Genomic DNA, 10,486 nt, shown 5'->3' with positions numbered 1-10,486 from the left:
GAAGAAATAATTGGGCTAAATGGAAGGAAGCTATGCAAGTTGAATTAAATTCTCTTAACAAGAGAAAGGTTTTTGGGAACATTATCCTCACACCTGAAGTTGTGAAACCATTAGGATATAGATGGATCTTCGTACGAAAAAGAAATGAGAAAGACGAAATTGTAAGATACAAGGCCAGGCTTGTTGCTCAAGGTTTCTCTCAAAGACCTGGAATTGATTATGAAGAAACTTATTCACCGGTAATGGATGCAACCACTTTCAGATATTTAATCAGCTTGGCAGTATCTAAAAATTTAGAGATGCGTCTTATGGATGTTGTTACAGCTTACTTATATGGATAACTTGATAGTGATATCTATATGAAAATCCCTGAAGGATTTAAAATGCCTGAAGCGTTAAGTGCAAAACCCAAAGAAATGTATTCTATAAAATTACAAAGATCTTTGTATGGGTTAAAGCAATCTGGGCGCATGTGGTACAATCGTTTAAGCGATTATTTGACAAGTAAATGTTATAAAAATAACACTATTTGTCCATGTGTATTTATTAAGAAAACAACATCTGGATATGTGATCCTAGCAGTCTATGTTGATGATCTAAACATCATTGGAACGAATAAAGAAATCCTTGAAGTGATTGAACTTTTAAAGAAAGAATTTGAAATGAAAGATCTTGGAAAAACCAAATATTGTCTTGGTTTACAGATTAAGCATATGCCTAACAGAATACTTGTGCATCAATCAAATTACACAGAAAAAGTCTTGAAACGTTTCAATATGGAAAATACAAATCCTTTAAGCACTCCAATGGTTGTTAGATCATTAAATATTGACAAGGATCCATTTCGTCCATGCGAAGAAAATGAAGAAGTCCTTGGTTTAGAAGTACCATATCTAAATGCAATTGGAGCTCTTATGTATCTTACCAATTTTACTAGACCTGACATTTCTTTCGCTGTAAACTTGCTAGCAAGATTTAGTTTAGCCCCAACAAAAAGACATTGGAATGGAATCAAACATATTTTTCGATACCTTCGAGGAACTAGTGATTTAGGGTTATTTTACCCTAACAATTCAAAACAAGGCTTGATTGGTTATGCAGATGCAGATTATTTGTCTGATCCTCATAAAGCTAGATCTCAAACTGGATATGTATTCATGAATGGAGGTACTGCAATTTCCTGGCGTTCTCAAAAGCATACACTTGTTGCCACATCCTCAAATCATGCTGAAGTAATTGCACTAAATGAAGCTAGTAGAGAATGTACATGGTTAAGATCGATGACACAACTAGTTTTAACTTCATGTGGACTTGAAAAGGATATATGTCCAACTTTAATTTATGAAGATAACTCAGCATGTGTCACTCAAATGAAAGAGGGATATATCAAGAGCGACAGGACAAAACATATACGTCCAAAGTTTTTTGAGTACACTCAAGAGCTTATAAAGAACCATCAAGTTGAAATCAAATATGTTCAATCCAGTAACAATGCATCAGACCTTTTTACGAAGGCACTTCCTACTGCAATCTTCAGGAAACATGTCCATGGCATCGGAATGCGACATGTGCATAGAATATAATGTGACGGATGTCTAAATAAGGGGGAGTCAACTATACACTGCACTCTTTTTCCCTTCGCTAAAGTTTTTTTTTCCCACTGGGTTTTCTTTAGCAAGGTTTTTAATGAGGCAGTACGTCAAAGTTGAAATCTAAAATGATGTCATCCAAGGGGGAGTGTTGTAAATAATTGGTGGTGTTGTAAATAATTGGTGGATGACATAATAATTGGTGCATGGTAAATTTGTCAACATTTCTAACTAGTTACAATTATATGTTAGTAAAATTTGTAGTATAAATACCCCTCCATTGTAAAGAATGAAACATACCAAAAGTTATAAGAGATATGACTTTCATATTCTCTCTAAATATTCTTTCTTCTCAATTAAAGTTCTTATCAAAGTTTACTAGTTTGGTTTGATTTATAGTTATATTAATTACGCTTAATTCATAATATATATATATATATATATATATATATATATATATATATATATATATATATATATATTGGAACTTACATTTTGGTCAACTACAAGCATAATTAGTCTGTTTTCCCTTGTATCCACCCAAACAAAATCAATCCGAACGCAAGCGAAATTATACCATGCATATGGACTATTCAGTGACCGAAAAGAGTTAACATTGAAATACATATCTATTTTCTACAAAATTTAAAATAAAATGTAAAAGTTAAATAATTGATAACAATATTATTAATTTAAATACTAAAAGATTTATAATGTTCATAACAATAAATATTGTATTTATAATTATTAAAATACACAATAGAAAATACAAATATAAAATATTTCAGACTTTCATTTAAAATAATAATTTAAATAATAAATAGATTCATAATGTTCATAACAATAAATATTGTATTTATAATTATTAAAATAAACAATAGAAAATACAGATATATAAAAGAAACTACATAGTATTATCAAGTTTTACACGTAGGAAAAACTAATATTATATTATAATATAATAGAGTAAAACATGTAGCAAAAAAGCATAATGATATTTAAACAAGATGAATAATGTAAATAGAAAGACTTACAATTTACCTCTATTTTGGTCACAAGTCAAAAGTAAGCATCGGCCTGTATCATTGACATGATTAAAACAAAAATAAGTTGTTAAAAACCAAATCAAATCTAAACAAAATTGTAAGTGTTACTCTAAAGTATATACTAAAAACTTGTTGCTAGGTAAATGAAAAAAAATCAATACACATCACTTTATAATAAAAATAGAAATTAATCAAATTTAAACAAAATTGTAAATGTTATTCTAAAGCATACACTAAAAATTTGTTGGTAGGTAAATGAAAAAAAAAAATCAAAACACATCACTTATTATTAAAAATAGAAATTACGATTTAACTTTTGTATATCAAAATACAACAGAAAGAAAAAGGAAGCATACCTTTTTTTTAAACTCAGCTTCTACAATTTGTTTATCAACCAATGAACATATTTATATTGGTTTTATTTTTGGAATCTTTTGCTAGTATTGATTTTGATGGTCTAGAAAATAGTGTTTCAATAGTACTGATTTTGATGGTCTTTACGACAGTCTATATTAACTGTTTTTATTGTTTATTAAACAGTTTTTTTACAGTCTATTAGCCTTTTTTTAAGAGTATAAATTATTGTTTTCTTTTTACATGCTTTTACCTAATATTCTATTGTTTTTTACTGTCTAATAAAGAGTATTTTAGACAATCTGAAAAATAATATTTATGACTACCTATTTACCTACTAATTTACTGTTTTTGACATGGGTTTTACCTACTACATTGTTGTTTTCACAATCAACAATACTATTACTGGCAACATTTGTACATAATAAAATACTTTGCAATCAGAAAAATACTTTTTTGACATGCAATCAATTTGTGTTTAAAAAAACAAAATACCTTTATTTGTTTTATTTTATTCGTTATTATAAATTCCTACTTTCACAAAAACACGGAATATAAAAAATGTACCTTAAAATTTAAGATATGCATTCATTTTTTTTATTCTATTCTTTAATAAAGCATCCTACTTTCACATTAACACATTCAAAAACATATAGATAAATTTAGAATGTTATGACAATAAAAAGTGAGAAAATATGATATTATTATACAAAACTTGTATGATCAATGTTTACAATACAAGAAATAGCATCATAATTTCAATTTTTGGTTATATTATAATGGAATCAATTAAAATATGATGATATTTCTTAATCCTTACAAGGAAAGGCAAGAAATATCATTGTACTTCAATGCCGACATAATCATGAATAGCAACTTATTTTCGTAAGAAAGAAAAGCATAAAAAAGTAGGATCCCATAATATAGAAATCTTTGAAAGTACGATGTTATTTCCTACTTTGTATTTTAAAAACTGGGAAATAACAAGGTACTTTCACGAATTCTTTATCATTTAACCTTACTTTAACATACATACATACAATTACACACTTATGAACGGATTACATAATAGAAAAAATATCATATTTCTACCCCTACTAATTTTGAAGGTTGTCCAAATACATCAAAAACTTGTACCTAGCAACAAAAAAGTTAAAATATAAGTCATCATAAAACAATCATGAATTGTATACATATTTGCATCGTACTTTAATTGTTGACTTAAGAATATCTTACTTTCATTTCAATGAGAAAAAAAAAGTGCATTATAAAAATTGGATCAAAGAATTTATGATGTTATTTCATGCTTTGTATTTAAAATATATTAGAAAACAACATTAAAAAAATGAATCAATGAAAGTTTGTATTTAGAAAGCACAATATAGGATCAAATAGTGCATTATATAAATATAATCTAACTTTAATTGTTTCCTTAAAGCTTCATAATTTCATTTCAGTTAAATAAAAAATAGTGCATTATAAAACATGAATAAAAGAAAGTATGATCCTATTTCATGCTTTGTATTTAAATAAGCATAAAAAATAGGATGTTATAAATAGATTCAATGCAAGTATGATGCTATTTCTAACTTTTTAAAAAAGAAATACTGATGCTTATAATAAAATCTTTATAATTGCATTATACTTTTACATACACACATGATCACATACATATACCATACAGTAGGATGCCATTATATACCTTTCATAAAAAGGTTTCATTTTTGTTCTTTAAATCAAATAAAGGTGTCATTTAAAGTATGATGATATTTCTTACTTTGTGTTTTACAAAGGAATAAATATGATCATATATATTTAAATAAAAGCATAATGCAATTTCTAAGGGTAAAAAAGTTTCATAAACATATGATTTAATTAAAAGTTTAAATTCTATAATGATATCATATAGAAAAAAACCTCAGCAAATATATGAAGTGTTTAGAAAAATATCAACTACCTTCAATAAGTATTTCTTTAACAATTAATCACACCCTTTCATCAGATCTGAAAAAAAAAACATAAACTATGAGTTAATCATGAATATATATAACATAAAAGTTTAATTGAAGTTAAATAAACACCAATAATTATACCTAAATAACATAAAAGTTTATTGGTGCAAATCTGATATCATTCCTTCTTGATCTGCTTGCATTTCATATATACAATAGAAGAAAAAATCACAAAATCAGAATTTTTATGTGTAAATAGATAGAAAAATAAAATGTTGAAATGGTTCGTTCAACAAATAAAAACGCAACAGAAATATAACCTGCTAATATTCTAAAACACCAAGTAAAATCAGAGTTTCGTTCAACATCCATGGGATGCACCGTTCCAGTTTTTTGGACCTGAAAAAAATGATTTTTGTGGCTAATGGCGTTTGTTCATTATTATGGAGAAGAAAACTGAAAAATCAAACCAAGTTAGAAAAAAAACGAACCTTTCTCTCGTTTGTACTACACGATCGAAAACCTCAAGATTGTATGAGCCCTAGCACATGGAATCGCAAGCAACACCAAAATCGGTTAAAACAGGACAAAAGGTACGCGATTTTGGCGATATTTTTGAATTCTGGAGAACAAAATTCAAAAACCGAAACAAGTTATAAAAAAACGAACCTTTCTATCGTTTGTTCCACACAATCTTCAAAAACTTTGGGATTGTATTAACCCTAACACATGAAATCGAAACAAACAAGCAAAATCAGTTAGCACAGGACAAAAGGTAGGGGTTTTTAGCGATTTTTTTGTGGCTAATGGCGTTCGTTCAAAATTCTGGAGAACAAAACTCAAAAACCAAACCAAGTTATCAAAAAAACGAACCTTTCAATCGTTTGTTCCACACAGTCTTCGAAAACTTCGAGATTGTATGAACCCTAGCACGTGAAATCAAAACAAAAAACCAAAATCGGTTAACACAGGACAAAATGTAGGGGATTTTGGCAAGTTTTTTTTAGGCTGATGGGTTCCAAGTAGGTAACTCGGTGGTTGTAACGACGTTGGTGACGATGGGTAAGGGTATTAAGCGAGATTTAGATGGCGAATGGTTTAAGAGAGGAGGAGGAGAGAGCTTTGGCTAATTCACGATTACGAGATGAGTGAGATGAGGGGATATTTGCTGATAGGTTAACGGCGGAATGAGAAAGGAAAGAAGATTAGGTTGTAAATTAGGGCATAATGGATACAAGGATCCGTGTATTTGTTTTTCTTGTTTCCTATTGGTTCAAACAATTTCACACGGATTACAAATATCAAAATCATGACCCTTCATTTTAGATCCAAAGGTCCATAATTGATTTCCTTGATTTTTAAGATAAATGTCTTAAACTATAGAGGGCCCACAAAGATAAACTCTTTATAAGATGGTATATATATATATATATATATATATATATATATATATATATATATATATATATATCATGACATATAATCCACGCAATAAGCATATAATTCACATATGACTTCCAACAAATATTCAATACTTTAATTAATACCTGTTTTAAATCATGTTAATGAAAGGTATTATGCACTCACTTGATAAAATGGGTGACTGGCGATTTTGACTGCACTTCGCTTTGCACTTCCGAGGAGACCTAGATGTATAAAGCACTAAGCTTTAGTCTAGTTTCGTAGTCCTGGCGACTATAATAATTATAGTCTAGATTCCAAAATAGTCACAATGTCTACATAAAGATCTATTAAGCAATGAATAACCAGGTAGGATCATATCATAGGTAGGGTCCATTTGGTATACATAGTATACTGTTTTGAAATCCCACTTTAAACACCTCATTAAATCCAACCTAGACATCAATATCGTAAGTAGATCAATTATTATAATGACTTGGAATGAATGAAAAATCTTAATAATAGGTTTATCATAATGACTTACGACTATAATTAAAAGTTACACTTAAATATAATAAGCGTAGCTTAACGTACAGAGTAATCTAGTGAAAATCGGGAATTATGCAGGCAGAAATCTGACCTGGGAGCTTCTATTCACTGGCTATCTGACACTGCATGGCTCCACATTGGGGTTGGGAACTTGGGAGTAAAGGAGACTGAAGGTGTAAGGTTTTCCAGAGAGATTCTGGGAGAATGGTGTGAGGGTGACATGTATTTTTCTGTGTGGTGCCACGTGTTGCATTCTGGTGGTGTGGTAGTGTGCGTCGTGCATGTTGTTTGTGTGCGTGGTTGCACGCGGAATTTTCTAATTTCTTAGAAAATTCATAACTTGCTTATACGTGCTTCGTTTTCGACGGTTTTTATATCCATGTGTAGTTATCGATGAGATCTATAACTTCCATTCGAATCCATCAGCTAATTTTGGCATTATTTTTAAAGTTATATTGTTAACAGACTTAGACTGTTAAAGTTCGTTAAAAATTCATAACTCTCTCGTCTGATGTCCGTTCTCGACTATCTTTATATTGTCAAGTTCTTATTAATCAGATCTTTAATTCTCATTTAGATTGTTCGGAAAACAATCAACCGATTAAAAGTTGATATCATTGTTGTACACTGTTGCGCTGAAATTTAGAAAAAAACATAACTTCCTCTCACGAAGTCATATTTGGGCGCTCTTTATATCTACGCTCTCGGTTTTATGACTACTATGACTTTTCTTTAGATTACTTAGGCTAATAAGAAACCTATCTCCAATTTACTATTTATGATATACTGTTTGATCGTGAAACTTCGGAAGTCTATAACTTCTGCATACGAGGTCGAATTTGATTGTGCTTTATGTATACTGGTTTCATATTGTAACTCCTATATTTTACATCAAGATTATTTGCCATAAATAAACTTTTATCAAGATTTCCATTACGTCAACTATCGGTAAATCTGGACAAGAACATCCTCCATCACACCTTTTGGGTTTACTGTCGAGTGGTCAGCCAAATGTATAATTGTCCCGGTCTTTTCTAAAGTTCCGATTTTTAATTTTTCAAAAACAGAATAGGGAAGGACATTGACTGAAGCTCCTAGATCAAGCATGGCTTTTGGAAAATCAAGGTTCCGCAATTTACAAGGAACTGAGAAAATCCTCGGATCCTTGCACTTTGGAGGCAAACCTTTTTGCAAAATTAAAGAAATATTTTTGCCAGCTTTTAAAATCTCATTAAATTTCAGTTTTTTCTTTGAAACAAATAATTTATTTAAAAGCTTAGCATAATGAGGAATGTGTTCTATAACATCAAGTAACGGGATATTTACCTAAACTTTGCGAAAAATGTCCATGCTATCCTCGTCCTCACGCTCGCGTTTTGTGCTCCTCAGTCGCGATGTGAAGGGCGGTAATGGCTTGTACTCCTTCATAATTGGCTTGGGTAGTGTTGGAGTTTCTTTTTCTTTATCTTTTTCAACAGCTTCGTCAACCGGAACTTCTTCATACTCTTCTTCTTCAAGTCCTTTTTTTGTCTCTTCCATATCTCCTTCTTCAACCAAAACTTCTTCAAATTCTTCTTCATCTTTGTCTTCTGGTTCAGATAAGTTTTGGCCTCCATGTGTTTTCCCGCTTCTTAAGGAAATATAACTCACATTATGCTTTGGGTTGTTTTCAGTGTGTCGTGGTAACTTTCCTTGAGATTCCGGAGATCCATAGAAGTGGCAAGTTAAGACACTTGTTGCTCCAGATTCTTCATATTAGCTCTAGTTTCTATCTGGAATGCTTGGGTGCTCATGGAAAGACTATTCACTATATCTTCTAAGGCCACGTTGGAGCTACTGGGTTGTTGATTTGTTATCTGATTCTAAAAATTCTAATTCTTAAAGTTTTGCTATTGATGATTCTGAAAATTCGGTTGTTGAAAGTTTTGCTGAAAGCCCGGCTGGTGATAATTTCGTTGCTGATGGAATCTGGGTGGGATCTGATATTGCAGCTTCTGCTGAAAATTATTCTAGTAATTATTCTGATAGCCTCGAACAGCTTTTCTTGTAGTTGTATCTTCTTGCAGTAGCGGACACATATCTATTGGATGTTCCGTCTTCATACATATACCACATGGTTTCTTTGCAACTGCTTTTTATTTCGTCAGGAGCAGAACAACATTTGTTAATTCAGATATCTGAGCTTCCAGATGAACATTGTTGATGTTGTGACATGATCTACAGGGGTTTGGATGTCGAATGATGGATCTGTCCCGGAAGCTTTCCAGAGAACACAACATAGAAGAATCGTTAAAGGACGCCCGAGTGTTCTCTCGGGACGTCACTCCGACGATCAAGTTAGTTTTCTGAGAGAGAGAGAGAATTTTAGGGTAAAATTCGTGAGGGATAAGATGGATCTCTTCATTGAGGTGGAAGAGATCTTTTTATACCTGTTACTAGCGGATCGTGGGGACCTCATCCAATGAGTGTGTGACGTGGCCTCCCCTGACTGGGAGAATTATGCCCACGTTAACTAACTTCCTGGTGACGTCACTTCTGGGCGTCACCTAAGCTTCTTGTCACATCTTGATTGGTTGTGAGTGAATGAGAAGATCACGGGGTATATTCTTTCCTCGTGAAGGGGAACGAATTTCCACCCCGATGCTGGGTTACTTAGGCCAAGGTCGGACCTTGGCCAAGGTTCTGGTGAGATAACGTCTCGTTTCTACTTTCCGTTACATTTTATGTGGCCGTTCATGGTAATGTTAACAAGTCCTTTAGACCAGTAGGCTTCTGCATTCATGACGTAGCAGAGTTGTTCTAGTCTTTTCACAGACACGTGGTTGGCTGCTACTGATACCTTATGCAGTTGGCAGGGCAAAATCGCCGTTCTTCGGCGGTTTCATCATGAAAACGGTTCGTTGCCCCTTTAGTATCATTTAAACCTCTGTTCCTCTTGGCGTTTCTCCTTACTTTCTACTTTTATCTCTTTGCCTTCTTGCCCCAAAAAAATCCTTTCGACCCTTTCTTCATACTTTTCCATGGCTACTGCTCGTTCCTTGGGAAGAGATCTTACCACCGAAGAATGGGAATATTTTGAGTTCCGATTCGGGGTTTTCCCTGAACACGAAGTCCAAATCCCCCTTCTTGATGCATCACTTTACAGTCCTCCCAAGGGCAAAGTCGGCATTCCAATCTCCTTGTTTGAAGCAGGTCTGCGTTTTCCTACTACAAACTTCTTGAACCTGATTATCCGGGAATATGGGTTTTCCGTGAGAGAGTTGACCCCTATTTCTATAAGCAAGATAGTGGGTTTTAAACTCCTCTGTCGTGCCCTAGGACGCGTGCCAACTGTTCTGACATTCATGTACTTCTTCAATGCCTCTACTCAGTCGGGGACTCGAACCATTTCTCGTCGGCGGGGAGTCCTTACTCTTATCCACGATAAAAAGTCCAAGAAGAACTGTCAGGAGAAGTTTTTATGGGTGAACAGTGACCTCGTGGTACTCAGTTACCCAAGGGCTAAGGTGTATGTCGACCGTGCTCCAACCCTTTTTGGTGCTGACAAGGAACTGGTTGATGTCCTATAGAAGATCAACATTAATGGTAAAGATTG

This window comes from Lactuca virosa, chromosome 5 (assembly GCF_052849685.1).
Source record: "Lactuca virosa cultivar CGN04683 chromosome 5, Lactuca_virosa_CGN04683_v6, whole genome shotgun sequence".
In the NCBI taxonomy this organism is placed as follows: Eukaryota; Viridiplantae; Streptophyta; class Magnoliopsida; order Asterales; family Asteraceae; genus Lactuca; species Lactuca virosa.
Note: the sequence above shows the minus strand (reverse complement) of the source record.